Source organism: Triturus cristatus, chromosome 1_2 (genome assembly GCF_964204655.1).
Source record: "Triturus cristatus chromosome 1_2, aTriCri1.1, whole genome shotgun sequence".
Taxonomy (NCBI): Eukaryota; Metazoa; Chordata; class Amphibia; order Caudata; family Salamandridae; genus Triturus; species Triturus cristatus.
Window position 1 is genome coordinate 1,141,145,193 of NC_140580.1, and position 19,916 is coordinate 1,141,165,108.

The 19,916-nt window shown below is 45.7% G+C and overlaps 1 protein-coding gene across 2 annotated transcripts in view; it reads left to right on the forward strand.

The window, feature by feature from the left end:
• Positions 1-8,599: 8,599 nt before the first annotated feature.
• CCDC180 (coiled-coil domain containing 180) overlaps positions 8,600-19,916 on the forward strand; it is a 592,866-nt gene continuing 581,549 nt past the window's right edge. For both annotated transcript variants that reach the window (XM_085613885.1, XM_085613886.1), the window contains exon 1: positions 8,600-8,646. The gene's annotated coding sequence lies outside the window, so the exon portion shown is untranslated. The remainder of the gene's footprint in view (positions 8,647-19,916) is intronic.

Here is a 19,916-nt window from a genome sequence, read left to right on the forward strand (position 1 = left end):
GCTAGAGTGCTCCTGGAACATTCTGGCATCCATCTTCTCCACTCTTCGTGTTGCACTTAGTTTCTCTTTTGCTTTGCAAACCGTTATGAAATGGTTTTCCTTCCTGCAGCCTTTGCATATTTTTCCGATGGCTGGACATTTATCTTCATGTGGAAAGGAGAATCCACAGCAGAAACACAATTTCTTTTTCCTCTGAGATATCACTTGGTTGGCCTCTGACTTGTGTTTCAGCTTACATTTAATGTTCCACTTTGATTCATTTTGGGTTGTTCCAACTTCCAGCTTATCAATCAGCACCTACCTCTGCTCTTATATCTATGAGCATTTTCTCCAAACTGAGCGTATCTCTCAGCATGCGCCACCTGAATGAATCGGAGAGCCAACCATCAAGAACTCTAAGATGCATCTCTTCTTCATCATTGAATTTATTGTACTTGCAGTGCTTGGTAAGCATATCAAGTCTCTCAAAAAACTCATCCATCATCTCACCAGGTTGCTTTCTTGCTTAGCTGAAAGTGTACCTTTCATAGCCAACATTCGGCATTGGATTGCACTGTCGCCTCCAATGTCTTCTTGATTTGACAATATGATACATCATCAGCTTGTGATATCTTCTTTATCACTTCATTTACTCTACCACCTTCCAGGTTCTTTAAGTATTTGATGATCTTTTTGTCATCTGCTTCTTCTATAACATTTATGAAGTCATCAAATGTTTCGATCCAGGCAGTCCATTTGGCAACAATATTCTGCTTTTGAGGGTATTTAAAGGGGATGGTGGTTTCAGGAAAGTAGCAGCACTGTATTTGGCACTCTTCTCTGCAGCTATTGAAAAATGTCATTATTCCGAAGGCCTTTCACTGTCTTAGATGCGACTTGCCACTTTGCATGCATCGGCGACTCATATGGTCTTGGTTGTCACACCTGATTGGAGGTCGTGTGGCTTTTCCCTCCCTTGCGCTGGTAAGTATGTTTGTACTTTCTATACCCGGTTGTACGCTTTCTCGTACGTGGTTGTCGCTGCCTTTAGCATTTCTTTGCAGCTGTTCATCTCTGCCTCTAGCTCTTTCTTGCACCTGGCGGTCACTGCCTTTAGCGCATTTTCGTACCTGTTTGTCATTGTCTTTAGCATTTCTGCTTTGTATCAATGCTGACTCTGTGTTATAATGTGGTGCAGTATCTCTTCTTTCGGCTTTACTAGTAGATTTTTGGCACGCTTAGTGACTGTACTCCTGTATAGGGCCTTCACCTTCTTCGAGGGACTCTTAAAAGCTGGAGTCTCGCTCTAACTCCATGTAAGGAGCCGGAGGACGCGGACAGGCGGAAGTGTGGCAGCCCGACAAACCGGAAGAGGGGCAGCCCGACTGACGATGGGTTACACAGACCGGAAACGGCCCGCGGTCTAGTGGTGCGTGGGAGGCGTGGTGATGGCCGTCCGGAACCTGAAATAGACGAGAACGGAACCAGGAAGACGGGCAGCAGCAGCGTGGAAGAGGAGCCCGGTGGAGGAGAGGAGACGGCGAAAGTGCAGGCGACCAGGAGAGAGGAGGACAACGAGCGCGGAAGGAGAGACGGAAGCAGCGAGGACGCATCCAGGAGAGAGAGGGCCGAGACGGCAGGCGACCACGGAGAGAGCTACGGAGGACGCGGCCCCAGCACAGAGAGAGAGTGTACCGCTTCCAAGCCCGGCGGCCTAGAAAGAGGAGAGGACGCCCCGGGTCCAACCGCCGCGGCCCGCTTCACGGGTCGTGGCCTCAGGCAAGTGCCACTGCGGGGGTCTTTTTGGTGGGGCTGCTGGGGAGCTAGAGTTTAAAAACACGGGAAAGGAAGGTAGCACAAAACCCCACTCCCTCACCATCACTCCCTTTCCTACCCTCGGTTCCCCCTTCTCCCTCACGAACGACCGGTGAAGGTGGCACAAAAACCCCCATATTCGACCAGTGAGTCTAACCTAGACGTACCTTTTCTTTCTCTTTCTTTTGGCTCCACCGGTCCTTGGAACCTCCCGAGAGAAAGAGCACCCCTGCAGACAGAGAGGAAGACCAAAACCCCTGCAAAAGAAAGGAAGAAGTTTTGGGGACGCTTATCTCCCTTCAAGCCCCAGGCGGCGAATTGTTACTTTCCGTGGAGACTACAATCCTGTTACTTTGTTTCTTTTGACCACAACCCTTGTGTAGACGGTAGCTCCCTATCAGTGAGACACACAATAAAGGGTCTATGAGTAGCAACTTCCTGACCCTGCCTGGTTTCTGTTCCGCGCCATAGGCCACTAGGAGGGTGATCCCTACACTCCACCTTTGCCAACCGTAGACCACTGCTTAAGGTGCATTTAGCACAAACAAGCAGTTTGCTGGACCATGGCAAACTCTCAGGGAGAGCAGTCTCATATTGTTGGAGGAGCATTTATCTCCTATCTCGTCGCCAGTTGTAGTGTCCTCTGCAGCCCAGGAGCATGTAACAGACAACGCCAGATCCAAAGTTCTGGTTTGGACGTTTTTATTCTTCAGCATGCATCCGTTAACTGAACGCACTGCGTCACAAACTTTATTAACCACACCCAGTCACAGCCACCAGATTATGTAGTACTTGTAAGGAGTCTGCCAAGGGCCACTAGAGGCCTCATAAATATAAACACAGGACACAACAGTACTCACTGAAAGTGCTTCACAAAGAAGACAAGCATTGACAAAGCCAATAGGTTTCGCCTATGTGAGAGCTAGTGTTTTTGCCAATATCTTGTATCCATGTTGTACAGCAAGGTAGAGGGAAGTAGATTAGAGTTGAGTAACATGGCATAGAGGTGTGGGGAAGGACATGGAGTGGAGAAGAGTGCTGTAGAATGGAGGGGCGTAGAGTAGCATAGAGTGGAGTAGAGTGATGTGGAGCAACTTAGAGTGGAGCATGCATTGTGTGGCAGAGTACTGCTATTACAGACAACATAGTTTCCATTGAAATGACAGTGAGAAGGTGGGTTGGTATATGCTGTCCACTAATTAAAGTGGGCACCTTGTACTAGGCCACACGACCCTTATGATGTCTTATGTCAAAGATAACCTTATTGAAAGCTATCCTAGTGGTAGCTATGGAGAGCAGCCTTCAGGCTTAATCTTAAAGGAATGTAAAGCAGCTTGTTTTACCAGAATATCACCTCCTAAATGATTAAATGAAAGGAGAACGACACAGTGTTTATATAAAAATATGTATTTAATAATATAACCCTCTCTACTAGTCTCTACATGAGACTAGGGCACAAAGCACACAATACTAAATCAATAGAACATTTGTAAATAGCAAAATACACAGTGGGCTCCAGGGGGAGACCGAACCATATTCTAAAAAAATGGTATAACAACAACAACTTCACTAGACACAGAGCCTAGAGCACGTAGAATCGCTGGGACCCCAAGGAACCACCCAGAGGAGTGACACACGGAGGACGGGTGCCGTGAGGAAAAACAGACGCATGCTCTGTACAACTCAATGGGAAAGTCGCAGTTGGAAATTTACAAGTTAAGGACACTTCTGAGAGGACTTTGAGCAAACCCTTTGGAACCTAGGAGGTTCTAAGGCCAACCCACCAGTGAGTACAGAAGTACCTGTGTTACCTATCCCAGAGGAGCCGGGTGCATAGGGGATCAAGTGGTGTCGGAAACCTTCGTTGTTTTCAATGGAGAGCTGCAAACAAGTCCTGCTGCAAGGAGGGCGAAGAATGTCCGGTGGAACCCAAGCCTGGATTCGAGGTGAGAAGAACCTGAAAGCAAAGGGGACAGAGTCTGGGTCACTTCAGGTGACCAGGGGCTTTGTAGTCGAATGCCCACCGATGTTGAGTGCTTCAGGAGTGAAGAAGGATTGTTTGACTCTGCAACCATGGGGACCAGGAGGCGTCAAGGATGACCAAAGTCCGGAATCCGGAGGTGAGCTGTCCCACAAAGGATGTTGAAAGCTGAGGGGTCGATGTCCGGCTGGAACACCAACAAGTCTTGGCAACTGCAACCCACGCTGTCAGAGGAAACAGGTTGTGGGATGGACCAGCAAGGTCCAGGCGATTCTCGATGCAATGGAGAGTCAGGGCACGTCTGGAGCAACCAGGTAAGCCCAAAAATTAGCAAGCTGACCCTCGCCAGGACCCACAGGCCAACGGACCAGGGATCACGAGGAGACCTCAAGCAAGTTTGCAAAGTACCAGCCTACAGGACACTCGTGGAGTGGAGGCCGGAAATCTTCAGTTCAAATACTGCTCGGGGTCGGGACTACATAGAGCCCAAAGCACAGGCTCATGAATCGTCACTAAGCATATGCAACTGCAAAAGTATGCGGTGCACAGGGGTTCAGGTTGCACGGTCCCCACGAGGTATACTGGTCTCAGAATAGCTGAGAGGGCAAATCGACCTCAGGGACCTTCGGGAACCCACCTCCTGGGTTGCTGAAATCTTCTGAGTCCTCAGGAGCTCGGGAGAAGCAAACCCATCAGATGCATTTAGGTGCCTGCTTTTGCAGGGGAGTAACTCCTTTACTCCAAGGGAGATTCTTCAGTCGTCCAGCGTCGTGCAGTCAGTCGAAGTAATTGGTTTCTTCTTAGCAGAATCTTGTCCAGGTGAAATCTAAAGTCCAGTAGCCAGGTTACCCACTTTATACACATGGGAAGGGATTGGAAAGATTCTGTGGACCCTCCTAGGGGAGGGGCAGGACAGAGGGGTGGCTACACCCATGTCTTTTGTCGCGTTTTGCACCAGAGCAGGAGCAAATGGCTCCTGGGAATGGTTTGAGCTGGACTATGCACAGGGACACCAAATGTGCCCCCAGTGCAGACTTCCTGGCACTCTAAGAGTGCACCCACCCAGCCCCAATACACTAAATCCTGTCTGGGAGGCGGTTACACCTCACTGTGACAGGATGCCTATTGTCATTCCTTCCTCTGCGCAAGCTTGGCTCAGCAGTAGGAGAGCAGAATCGTGTCTGTGGCTGGCAGCATCCATTTTGTGCTCCCAGGTCGTGAAAGCTGATACCGGGTATACCGGTGACCCACATATGTCCCTTCAGAAGGGTGGAATCATACCTCCCCCGCCAGTTACTGGCTAGGAGGTATGATTCCAAGGTGTTTGACACCAAACAAGACATGTTTCTAAGCAGCCGTTTTAAAGTTAGCATTTACTGCAAAGTTATAATGCACTTAAACATATATGTCTGGCTGCATCACAGACAACCCCGGAGAATGGTCCCGGAAGGCTGCAGAGGGGCTCTGCTCATGCAGGGGCACCCTCTCACGTAAAACCCAGCACCCTGCTTTCAGGATTGTTAAGGCCTGCCATAGGGGTGACTTAAGTGGAGTGATTTAGATAGATATAGTGAACCTATATCTTAAGTAAGTGGTGCAAGCACCGGCTTACACAGTATGCTGTAGCAGGCTTGTCATTTCAATTTGGATGGCCTCTCAGGGGTGGCACAATACATGCTTCACCACTAACAAGGGGGCCCCTAAAGGCGAATAATAGACAGGTTGGACAGGGGAGCAAAAAACAATGTGCAACACACAAACATAAACTCTCGTGTCTGAGCAACTTAAGAACTAGAGCATGAAAGGAGAGATACTATAGTCAAGCTGTGTCTAAAATGACAGTGAACTAATCAAAAAGGAAAAGGATCCCTTTTAGGATGAATGCCCTCACTCACCCGAAGGTGACATGCTTCATCATTTGGGCTTTCTCCTCTCAGTGGGAAAACCTAGTCCCACTGAGGGCTACAACCACCGCACTGAGAAGTGGGAGCTCAGGGATGTTTTTGTTTGAAGGTTTTAGGATACTCAGATCCCAAAGATGAGCACTAATGTGAGATGAGGGCGCAGCGCAAAGAAATACAAAAATGTGAGGAATGTGAGTTAAAACTGGCTAACGCTATTGATAAAATGATTTTTATTAACTCATTAGCCCTGCCAGAGATAAAAAACAGTGCAAAGCAGTTGCTATTGAAAACTGCTCGGTGACAAGGGTCAACATGTTTCAGCCAATGACCATCTCGAAAGTATGTGTGGCTTTCATCAGGACCAAAAAACAAAGCTGCTGCTAGGAAGTGTAACACACGTGCAAATAAAGTTTGAAAAGAAAACCAAACCAGTAATTGCTTTAGCGGATGCAATCTCGCTGGAACTTGTCTGAAATCAAGAAGACACATATAGAACAAAGTAAGTCTCCAAGACTCATTAATTAACAGTCAAGTCTGAAACACTGATATATGTGGCTCAAACATGGCACTTATGTCCACACTGTAGAGAAGCTCTAGTAAAAAAGACTCACCCAATCTGTGGGACAAGTAGGCCCACCTCAACCTGGTTACAACTCAGGGAAGGGAGCCCCGCTCTGTAAAAAATAAGCAAGTATAAACTAATCAATATATTTTACTTGCTCAATGGTGCTAGGATATGTGCAAAATATCAGTAATGTCCAACAGACTAAAACAAACTCAAAACGACATATGGTGTTATAGAGATGTCACTCCCTTTGCATCTAGGAAGTGTGTATACATAAACCACTTATTAAGATTTAAAAAAAAAATTAAAAAAATGGTCAAGGACGAGGAACGGCAGGTGGCCGAAAATAACGAGCCCAAGTTCAAGCCAAAAAATCTTTCCACCGAAAGTTTACGCCATAACAAAACAACGAGACAATTCACAGTTGCTTAGACCAAACCATCAAGCAGAAACTCAATTGAATACACATAAAAGCACTCACCTCTCCATCGGTACTCCGTCGATGTACAGAAATTGCAACCGGAGGTACCCACTGGGTGGAGAAAGTGAGGATAAATACCCAGATACCGCTGAGACTGAATGATGAAATGAGGACCCCATAGGTGTCTATCCAAACTGCCTGCATACGCGAAGAGACATAAGGACCCCATATTGGTCTTGTTGTAATGCCTGTCTCCAGCAGTACGCTAGTTGTTTGGTGAAGCAGTGTACGGCAGAGAACGCATGCGTACTAGGATGAATATCGTTTAGTTTTGTTAGTGAAGCCCGCCCGAGAACAGCAGAGATTGTTTGGCTGTAACCTAGCAACGGGAACATCTAGTTTTTTTCAAGGAGCGGTACGCAGGTCTTTAAATTTGTTCCCTTGGACCCCCTTTATCCATTGTGTGTGTTATATAGAGCAAAAAACAATGACAATCAAAAAGAACCAACCTGTCTACAGATACTTTAAACAGTGCCTGTAAGGTTCACTAAATAGTCACAACAACACTAAGCTAACATTCAGACATTTCTCAAGATAGAAATGGAAAGGATTTCTTTTATACAGTATATCATTTTTTTATTATTATTATTAGCATTTATATAGTTTATCAAAATTTGCAAAACAGAGACATAGAACATAAATATGATGATGCAAACAAAACATAGAAATATAAATATGGTTCCACATTCAAGCGTTCATAGCAAGCACTCATCCGAAAATACATGCATACTCATACATCCAAACCACTCAGAATTTTTTTTAACAACAAACAGATCAACAGAATTCCACAATACTAGGGGGTCCTATACAAAGGTTAGAATTGACAAAAAGACTCTTGTGTGTTCTCTTGGTCGGAGGTTGTAGCTAGATCCGGAAGCACGAGGTTGTTCGCGCCAACACGCATTTCGGTGTCTAACCGAATGTGGGTCACACCTTCATCAGGGCGACCAGGTACATATGTGGGACACAAGAGGAGTACCACCTTAATGTGGGTCATCCAAACAAATAAGAAGAACAATCAAGAATCTGTTGAGACCAGCTCAACAAGGGGTATCAAAGCGACAATAAGCAATCGATGCATAGCAGGGCTCCTCAGACTCCAGCACGTAGTAGATAAAAAATGAAAATAAATGGACATTCGGGTCCAGGATCCGCAGGCCGGGGTGCTCACAAGCGCAGAGATGTAAGATGGAACAAGTTGAATGAGTATAAAAGCAGTGGCATAGAATGTTTACAGCAAGCGTGAGGAGTTATCTGCTGCCGCTGTGGACATCCAAGTTACTTGGAAAAAGATAGAAGGAAAACTACTGCTGTGTGCATGTGTGGTTCACTAAAAGTTAGTTATTTGGATTGAGAAGGATAATGGAGGGATAGAAGAGTGGTTTGCATTTAATAAAGCGCTTGCATCCCTGATTGGAGTGTTGCAGCGCTCTTTCGGTGAGTAGCACGCTACTCCGGAACCCATAAAGGATCCTGGAGCCTGGCCTGCTCTGTACCTTGGGCGTCTTTTAGGAAAGAGATTCTCACAGGGCACCTACTTTGCTACACAACGAAAGAGATATTTTTGTTTTATACCTTGCGTAAGAATTGATCATTTATTTCCAGTTGCGTAGTATAATAAAATAAGTTGTAACTAACTTAGTTTGCCCTTTTTAATATGTCAGCTTCATTTACTAAACGAGTTAAATCAAATAAAACGTACAGACGATATTTTTAAGGTCTTTAAGGAAAACAAATATTCGGTCGTATTGAGCGGTGTTTGGTGCACATGAATACGGTTCATTTCAAGATGGCGGCGCTGTGTTGAAGGTGCCGAGACCATCGTCCGTTTTCTGTGTCGATGGCTGCGTCCGGTTACCTTGGGAACGGTCCGCTCCAGCCGCGCCTATGGAGGAGACGGAGACGGATGCCGGAGCTACAGGTAGGTGTGAACTGCAGTTTGGGGACATTTACCTCCTACCTGTGTGGGTTTGGGGACAGGCAACACGCCCATAATCCCGGGTCTCCCCGTAGGCTTGCGTGGGGTGCGTCAGGTTCCAAATGATCGTATTTACGGGGGCGATTTACTAAAAGTTACTTGAAAGTCAATGACTTGACTCTCCAAGCTGCTGAGAAAACGACCAGACTGTCGGTTGTATTTAGAATGAGATTGGGTACATCTTTCAACCTTTTAAGAATTCAAAAGGAATTCCAGGAGATACTCTAGATGGGTATGCTAAGAAGTACCTACCCATTATTGCTCAACTGTGGAGCGTTTCTGTTGCAGAATTGCACCAGGTACATTTTCGCTGGCAAAGCGTTATCGCAAAATTGCATTTCTGCGTAATGTTTTTTTACTCTACTGGGACTGCACTTACTTGTATTTGGAAGAAACCTCTTTCACTACTTTCCATTGAATTGTGTCGATGTACGATACCTTTCCAACCCTGGAAAGACACATTGGGGGCCTATTTATGAAAACTGTTGCTTCGCTGTTTGAAAACAGCAATGCGATAGTTTTCACTGCGCACCCCTTGCAACATGATGGATGCGTCCTATTTCCTGTATGATGTATCATGTCACAAGAAATGACAGATACGTCAGTATTACTGACGATTCTGTAGGCGCAAAACTGACGCATTGCTTGAGTTGTGTCGGAAGCATGATGCAACTCCAGCAATGCTGGGAAGGGCTATGATTATAGCACTGTGTCACCCTTATTCCTGCTATGAGGCAGGCGTAAGGATTTGACACGGTGGCGTCCTGGAAGTGGCACAGTGAAATCTCCTAGAAATCACTGCGCCACTTCTACAAGGCTTTCTTGCGTCGGAACGCCCACCCTGCATACATTATACCTGATGCAGGTATAATGTGGCGCAGGGCTTTCCAAGGTGACGCATCAGCCTAGATGCATCACCTTGTAAATATGGAACAAAGTGGCGCATTGTTTATGTCGCGGCTGCATCACGAAAAGTGACGTAATGGCGGAGCAAAAGTGTTGCAAGGGGCTCATAAATAACCCCTAGAACCTTATTTAGACACTGTCATATAGCTCCCGTGTCCGCCAGTGGAGCAGAAAATCATGCTCCCTTGTTTGAGATGCCCACCTTGATACACACACAACAATTACTGAACTGGAACCAGCAGGGGAAGCTTCAGTCACAAATAGAGGACTTACACACAGGGATCAGAAGTGAAAGCTATCTACCCACAAGACAGGTACAGTAAAGGTAAAGGCAAAGCTTGATTAAAATCCAACAGGTATGGTACAGGCAGAAACAGGATCATTGTAACCATGTGACTTGTGTGAGTAGTTCATTGTTTGCTGCTGATTTGTTTGCACTTGCTTTGTATTTGGCTCGGGAAGAAAGAGTGTTGGTTTCCGTCAAATAGACGCCAGATGCTCTACGTCAGAGGTCGGAGCGCTCAGAGATTCGAGGTCAGCTTTCCATCCCCCGCAGTCCTACGCTACCGCCACCGCCGAATCTCAGGCATCTCGGCCAGCTACATCCTCCAGCCTGGTGGAGTTTGGGGGGCTGTGACTTTTGCGGCTTGGCTCGGCCTGGCTGAGGCTACGGGCCATGGCAGTGACCGAGGCTGCAGCTGCGGGTGTGGCTGCAGTTCCAGACAGATCGGCAGGTGAGGCTTGGCTGTGCAGCCGTGGTATAGCCCAGGGGCTCACTGCAGTGAAGGAGAAGGTGCAATTCAGCCTGCACCCTCTAACTCATCAACAAGGCAGCCAGGTCCCAAAGCGATAGAAGGGCTTGGAATTTGGCGCTACAACATGGACAACCTTTTCTTCTGCCCTCTGAGCCAACATAACCACCATCATCATCATCCATTACCATACTGCCATTGATTATCATAAGCTCGCTCTTGCCCCTCCCCTGCACTTGGCTGGGGATCATCACACACAGGTGTGGCAGCGCTAGAGGGGCAGATTAAGGTCACAAGGGTTTAAGGCCTCAAAGCCTCAAGGTTGGGAGAACCACTCCAAGGACAAAGGTCAAAGGAAGAAAACAAAAAGCCTGTGCAGCTAAGATGGCTAGGTACAGGGCAGGCACTAGGCTTAGGCCCTCTCGACTGTTGTGCATAAGCGGCCAGCAGTAGGCGGGTGCAGCTTGCGCCACCCGGAGGGGACCACACACCTACCCAGCTGCCCCTCTGACCAGGCGATCAAAACAAAACACCTACAAAAACAGGCAGTAGGAGCTGAGTGAATGGGGCAGAACGGTGCTACCAATACTAAAGAGTATGGTACTTACAAAGCCCATGCCGTTTAAAATATCCAAACAACATAAAACATCTGAACTGCCGCTGTGCGGAGCCAACGCAGCACCAAGGAGGCCCACCCCAAACGTGCAAAGCACGCCAGAAACTGGCAACCTTTTGCGGTAGCTGGAAACTTTCTCACTGGATATTTTAGAACTGCAAGTGCTCCATGAAACCGAGTGAGAAACAAAGGACACTGAGGAAAAGAAAGCAAAAGGAATCAGGTGACCTAGTGAGGGCAGTCAATTTGCACCAATTATCACAATAAATAAGAAGAATGAATTTGGGGCACATAGGGCCCACAGAAATATGCCTGGCCAACGCAAAATGTGGTCTCACAGTACACAAGAGCACGACCAAACCCAGGAGAGGAACTCCAGCGGTTTGGCCTTCAAGGATACAATTGAAATGTCGGCCCAGAAACTGTGATGTACAGTGCCCAAAACCCCAATATACAAGTATTTTACAAGAACAAGGGCGGACGCGGGAGAAAAGATAGGCTCTCCCTCACCACATATAGAGGGACCAGAAGAAAAGCTCCCTACATTCTCACACTACAGAAAGCATACCCAGCTCCAGCCTAGATGCATCAACCATCGCGACAATGGCAGAATTGGCGGACACTGCTTTAGAAAGAACACCAGTGACCAAAACATGCCTATAGGAGAGGCAGGAAACACTCCCATAGAGATCATATGGATCTCTTCAATAATGAACAATGACGAGATGGTGGAACTGGCAGACACTGCATCAGAAAGAAGCAAACACACAGAGAACATCAGTTACCGAAACATGCCTATGGGAGAGGCAGGAACCGCTGATGCCATAGAGCTCTCTTCAATAATGAATAATGACGAGATGGTGGAACTGGCAGACACTGCATCAGAAAGAAGCAAACACACAGAGAACATCAGTTACCGAAACATGCCTATGGGAGAGGCAGGAACCACTGATGCCATAGAGCTCTCTTCAATAATGAACAATGACGAGATGGCGGAACTGGCAGACATTGCATACAAAAGAAGTAAACACAGAGAACACCAGCTACCGAAACATGCCCAGGGCAGAGACAATGGCCTCAGAGGTCATAGAGATCTCTTCAACAACGAGTAATGGTGAAATCAGCACAATGGTAACACAACAGCAAAGGCACAGGGACATGGCCCAAAGCTTACTGCTGCACCCACATAGAGGGAAGAAGGCACTTCAACAAGGCCACAACCTAGGCAACAAATTGTAGTGGAAGCAATGATCCACCACCCAGCCAACCCCAAGTGCGACATTATATATAGCTCAGTAAACAAAAGGAACACACATGTGTTCAACACCGCTGGATAAACTAAGGGCAGAGCAATTTCAACGAATTGCTGAAGGAAACCTGGCCAACATGGGCCACGGAGAAAACAACATGGAAGCAGAAAGAATGAAGCCCCAAGTTGAACTCCCAGAGAGGATAACTCGCCGAGCTATAGCTTGACAAGCTGGCAATCGCACAAGCTTAAAATTCAAGTGGAGTTGACACATTCGCTCGCCCAGAGGGTGCTGTCAGTCGTCAAGAAGTTAGAGACACTCAATATGAAAATAGATCACTGGGTTAACAACAATAAGAATAGCACTATGATAGCTACCAACAAGAGTGAGGCTATAATTGAGAAACTAACCACACTACTGGATCTATTAACAATGTTAATCAAACAATGCAAACTCACACATGAAAGCAACTCACAGTGCGAGAAACCCCTCCCTCAACAAGTGCTAGGGGCCATGAAGGATAAAGAATAGCCAGACAACGTGTTGGCACATTCAGAACACAAAGCAAAAACAGCCAGCAGGGAGAGATTGTGCACCACCAGCAAGAGGACACAACAAACCAAAATTCTGACTTCATCATGCTCTCAAGAACAAGAAATTAACCATGATTTGCCCCCAGCACGGACCATCGATAATAGCAGTGTTAGAGGAGGCTTTGAGACGACGAGAAGGGCCAAGTAGGCAACCAAGGCAGACACAGGGGTGATGGCTATGATATAGTTGATTAGCAACCCGCACACCTTTTATTCAATGTTCTATTCATTTAATCCTTTTGGGGTGCAAACCTGGAGAGTGCCCTGTCCCATGGCACGAAGGAATATAGCATGATGCTGATGCACAATTGCGTATCAGTCCCAGGTTGCGACACCGCGTAGTAGATGAAAAAATCATCGTTCAACTGAAGTTCATTCGATTTTACCACATTTTATTGAAAACTTTTGCATATGAAATTGGACATTTCGATTTTCAAATGCGTGTAATATGCTAAATAGCCTTAGTTACAGCATGTCGAAAGAATCCATTAATCATGAAGTAATTTAACCCAATGCATTTCGGGCTTCTCGCCCTTCGTCAGGGGTAACTGTAAAACATGGAAGAGACCACAAGTCAGAATGACCTCGAAAAAGCACAATTTCAAGTGATTTTTAAATTAACAAAGTCTAACAAAGTCTAAAACGTTGACCAATTCATTAGCAAAAACACTGTGATGGATATAATGTCGTAACACAATCGTATCGTTTGATTGTATGTTGAATACTACCCCCATAATACAAATAAAATAACAATGCAGAGAAATAATAATGAAATCATGTTGCGACACGATTAAGGGTCAGAATATAAAGCATACAACACCTCCACAATGCCGTTACCGGCGTTGCCTACCTTAAAACCTCTTAATTTATCGTATGGAGCGGCTGACATGGATACTGCCTGTTTGAAAAGTCAGTTTCACCAACCCCGTTTAAATATCAATTAACTCCACCCCTATTGCGGCCACGTGTTTACCTCCGAATGTGAAAATGAAAAAAAGATTTAAACAAATCAATAAAGTTAAAACCATACAAAGCAACTTAAACAGATGACACAGAACTCTATAAATGTGTGAAATGCGACGCGTTCATATGAACTCCCTTGAAAAGTCTTTCAGAGTAATCCATTGTCTTTGTCAAATCCAGTTTTCAGCGAAGATTGTTTTTTAAGGTGAGTTTCATGGTGGGTGCTGGGTGCTAGTTGGGCAGCGAGGAAAATGTGACATAGTTGATTAGCAACCCGCACACCTTTTATTCAATGTTCTATTCATTTAATCCTTTTGGGGTGCAAACCTGGAGAGTGCCCTGTCCCATGGCACGAAGGAATATAGCTGATGGCTATGATGACAAAGCTTACCCGAAGGCAAAATAAAAAGCTACGAAAAGCACATAATGCCTACAAAAAAAAGACCAACCACTTTTGTAACGGCCAAAAAAGAAAACCACCACAAATCTCAGTAGCGGATAACTCAAGAAAAATGGGAGGACAAGACAGGAAAAATAAGATCAGAGGAGGAGAAGATTTACCCCATTTCCTTCCCAAAAATATGGACCGAGATACCATGCAAACCGGGGCTACAACGTAAAAAAGCTGTGTCATGGGCAGAAATGGAAAAAACCACCAACAAATAAAGGATCACACATACAACTTGATACCTTAGGGAAATGGGAAAACCACACTTAGACTGCGCCCCAAAAGGCATTCAATGACCAAATTAGGTCATATTCACTGGTGGTGAATAGTATTATCGAGGGAAAAGAAGTCAAACAAACAATTCACAAGTCATCCGAACTCCCTACCATGCCACCGGCGACAGCAACGGAGGAGTTAGGAACAGGAAGAGGAGTAATCAGGCACAGAGAACATTATAGTAGACCACGGCAAAATAACTTGCAAAGCATAGCAGAGGAGTACCAGGGACGGAAAATTTGAACTAATGCAGAGAAGCGGCACACACAAAGCTCAAACATGCAACGCTCTGTGGTAGAAAGTGAGCACGATAAAATCGGCAAAGGTAACATGCACAGAGACATCTTATACAGGACCGAACTTGCATAAAACGAACAAGGCCCTAGAACAGAAGGTCGGCAGCCTAAAAATAATGAAAGTCAAACTCCCAAACCACAAACCACCCGAGAAAAGGGAGTAAGTGAAGAACATTCGCCGGCAACTGCATCCACAGAGTTAATGTTCCCCTGGAATTTAAGACTAAAGGCGCCTGGGACACTTTAAACATCATGTACCTCTTACAAAATATACCCACCCTATCCTACCTCACCACGGCACACTTGACCTCTGTGAAATTCAAGAGCTACCCAGGCATCAGCCAAAGGGAATCAACACTAACTGCATGGATAGACAGCACTCACTTTCAGAACATTCTTAAAGAAAGTGAACAATTAAAAGAATGGGGCATATTTATTAACAAACAAACTGCAGAAAAATATCCTCAATTTCTATCAGATCGGCATTATCCATTTGGGCAGCACAAAGAAACAATTAGTTTCCTGAAAGGGACCCAAAAGATAACACCAGCAATTAGGGGAAGAAAGATCACAGTTCAATTGACAAGGAGCAGAAGTGAGAATCACCTTATGGATGAACCAACAACGCATACTCGTTTGGAACAATCCGATTGGGCCTGGCTTCCCACAGCTCTCACAATAAAGGGACGTTCAAACTCCTAGGGCAGATGGAGAAAACACAAAACTCGGAAAAACATCGCTAAAAATAATTAGCTGGAATATGTCAGGCCTGCCTTCCCTCACAGCTAACACAGAGACGCTGGAGTATCTTTACATCAACGACATACTTTGCTTTCAAGAAACATGGTCGATCATCTCTATCCTGATCCTGGGGCTCCAAACAATTCACATCCTGGCACACAAAAAAAAATCTGTTTGGAAGACCAATGGGTGGTCTAGCAATATATGTGAAACTGGATCTGCAAATAAAAGTCAAAGAATGGACCTACAACTCCCAGGATGTAGAGATCTTCAGCGGGAATGGACACAAACCACCACAATCTCCCTTATAATTCTGTACCTTAATCCCCAAAGAGATGTAAAAACGACCAATATCAAGAACATCATTGAACAATTAAAAACATTCTTATATCAGCCCCCGGGGTCAAGTGTATAGTGGTTGGAGACTTCAACACCCGAGACCTGGGCCAATCTGAAGCAACCCAAGGCGACCATCAATGATCCATACTACAAGCTTGCGCCAGAGAATTTGACCTGGGATCGGCTGATCTAGAAGTGACCAATGGGTGCAAATCAATTTACACTTACAATGACATATCAACTCTAGACTGTATCTTTTTAAGTAAAGACCGGCGAAAAGGATGAGTAAGTTATAAGGTCCAGCAAAGAAGTGAAAGTGACCACCACCCCATTTACATATATGTCAACTCAGGAGGAATGACACACAAGAATTACAAATCAGCAGGCTGCTCTCTTGAATTTACGCGGCCCATTAACAAAAAGAACCAAATGGGGTCCTGCCAGCATGGATAACTCTAGCTGGAAAACAGCCTATATGTGCCCGAATTGGAGTAACAAAGCAAGCCTAGTAGAGAAGTGGTCCTCATTGCTAGAAGAACTACATGGAGCACTCACGCTCCAATAGCCCACAAGAAGGACACTCCCGTCCCCCAAGACCAGGAATTTATTGGAGAGCAAGCGTAAGTGCCGACTTGCGGTATCAAAACATAGAAAGGAGAAGACTAACAGCCCAGAAAAAAATATGAAAGAGGCAAGGAAACAGCATAAAAAATTGTCTGGAATCTGAAACAAAAACAAACTCAGGAAAACTGGAAACACATACATGCTTTGTTACCTCCCAGTAAGACCAGGGAATTCTGGGAGTATGTAAATGGCCTACCAAACACAACGACCAGCAAGGAGAACATCGTACCAGCGAATATATGGGAGGGGCACTTAAAAAACCTATACATAGATCCCGATAAAATAAGGGCCATCAATGCATCCTTGTTGGTCACAACAGTAGACGGCCTGGAAGACAGTCAAATAACAGTCACTAAGTTGGAAGCCTTGAAGATCTTGAAGAGCATTCGGAGGGATGGGGCCCCTGGGCAGAATGGAATACCTGGGGGCATTTATAAAGAAGATGGAACCTTTTGGGCTCCTTTGATGATCAGTCTGTTTAATGAATGCCTCACAACATCTATCATCCCTGATGCTTGGAAAGACTCAATCCTATACACAAGAAGGGCGTTCCTGCCCGACCGGAAAACTACAGGCTAATAGCCCTATTGGACGTCAAGGTCAAAGCCTATACAAAAGTGCTACTACACGAGCAAGAACGCTGGATCAATGAGAATAACATCATTCCAACTTAAAATAAAGGGTTTAGGCTGAACTCCTCCACAATGGACAACGTCATTGCTTTCTCATACCTTGGCTCCAAGGCCTTTGAATTGACCAGACTACCCTTATATGCTAGTTTTGTAGACTACAGCACCGCGTTTGATGGCATTGATTGCAATATCCTCCGAAAAAACTGTCAGGATGCACCATACCGGGACAACTGCTTGTGGCAATAATATCGCTATACACCAACACTTGCGTGAGGACCAGGATAACACAGACCCACGGCTTGGATCTTCCCCAACAAAGGGCTTAAACAGGGTTGTTCCATCGCCCTCACCTTGTTGAATCAATATACAGCAGATCTAGGTGAGGAACTACTGAAAGGGAAAACCTTCCCACCGAAATTGGGTCAGATGAAATTACCAATAATACAATATGCAGACGATCTGGTATTATTAGATCAAAACCGTTTTGGGATGAGGCGGGCCCTGGTCATATTGCATGCATCCAACGCAAGAAATGCCCTGCAGGCGAGCGCCTAGAAAACTAAAATCCTGATTTTTGGACATAGAGCCAAAAAATACCAACTTGGATGGCATCTTGGCCCATTGAAAATAGGCACAACCAATAAATACGAATACCTCGCAGTCTGGCTGGCAGACACTGGAACACCCACATTGCAGGCAACTGCGTCAGCAGGAAAAGTAGCCAAAATCATGTATGTTCTATCAAAACTATACCATATACTAAACAGCCACTCGGCAGAGGCGATAAGAAGAGTCATAGGGGCAAAATTATTACCAACAATAAATTAGGGCCATCTTGCTTTCCCTGGCTGGTTCACAGAGCCATTAGAGCGCAGCTATATAGCCACAGACAGAAAAATATTTGGAATTCCCAAAAACATTTGACACACTCTAATTAGTCTTGAGTCAAACCTGGTGAGAATGGACATTGAGTGCAAAAAAGATATAATCAAATTCCATCACCTTGTGACCAGGGAAAACCCAGAAACCCTGCGAAGTGCACGAAATACAACATTTCTGGATAAAAAAGCATGTGGGCGAAGTTGGCTTGGCGAGAACAACCTTAAATATGGATGCACAAAACGTGACCAACCCCTCTCCCAATTACAACAGCACAACTAAAGAAAAAGCTAAAGGAACAGGGCATGATAGCCTCAAGAGAACACAATTTAAAACAAGTCAGAAATATTAGAGGAGCAAAGGGGCTCTCTGCATCACACAAACCCGCACATTCTCAACCATACTTGAAATCAGCCATTGGAAAACAAGCCTTTAAGAATATATTAGCACTTACGCTCTTAACAATGCCCATCTAGGAATACAGGATGAACTGGAAGAACTTGACACAGTGGCATGGGCAATGTAGGCTGTGCCAATACCCCTCGGAAATTGCGGCCCATATTGTATGCAGCTGCACAGGCCTGCTACAACAGAGGCAAAAGTAGTTAAGGCCAATATTTTTGCAGCACGGTTCAAGAACATGTGAAGAAGCACTAAAACGAATCTACACCACTGTGACACCAAAACAATTAGCCGAGTTTTGAAAATTCTTTTTGGAAGCCAGCCGGTTCCTAGGCGAGGCCTGCCCAATCCCAGGGCCATTCACCGCAAATTCCTAAAAAAGTGTGGAAAAATGGCAGTCCGCTATGTACATGGCCACACTATAGAACTTGAGCATGAACCACTACTTATCCTGCCTGAAACATAAGACTCAAGAGACAATTTGTTACATAGTCCACACTGCATCTTTAACGGACACTCAAGTCTTTTATATTTTTAGATACTAGCACTTTACATTATTGCACCTAAACCATAACCCTACGGTTTTAAAATCAAGTTTTAAAGATAGCACATTGCAATTCGCTGCTTATTAGCGCAAAAGAGCAACAGTCATTTTTAGGTCTCGCGCCTAGCGTTGCAGTGCGAAACACTGCTCGCGCAGCGAGAGACCTCAGGTAGGGGATTTTGAAAACGGACGCTCATGCGTGTGCTTTTCCTTTTGGCCCACGCTATTGGCCTTTGCCTGCTTCTTTTTATCAAAGACAGCACGCAATTGGCCAAAGGCGGGCGCATTGCTCTGCCCATGGCCTATTGGTGCCTATTACGCGCACCGCTGACATGTGTTTTCATTTATCGTGCCCAGACACGGGCGCGATAATTGAAACCACATGTCTCGCTGTGGCGCGCGCGCCACTCATTTTCTGAGCTTTGTAACTCCTGTTTCTGGGAAACCGTGCCAGGAATAACCCCTTGTCTGTGTCTGCAGATCTGCAAGTCACAGACACCGGTTGGTTGAGAAACCATGCCTTTGGCCCGCCGTGGGAGCAGATGCAGTCTTAGAGCTCTCTTGTGAACGTTCTGCCGTGCTTTTTATTTCATTCTTGAACACGCATTTCTTTAAACGTCTGCGGAATAAATGAAAAAATACTAACTGGTTCGCCTCGGTGGATTTAGGTAGGAAAAAATGGGGAAATCCGAGCTGCTGCCTGCGGTCATCTCATCACAACACGCTGCTGACAGTGGAGGAGCAGCAACAGACAGGGGTTTGCTGCTGCCGGACCCTCCTGGGGACTGTGCCGCTGAATCTTCAACCGCACCCCCAGCGGAGAGATGAGCTCTGTCTGTCACACAGCTCTCGTCCAACCCCGACCCGAGCTCACTGCCAATGTCATCAGATCAGACGCCTGCTGCATTGAGCCCTGTGACACCCCCATTACGTGCCCTCCCTACTGTGCTCT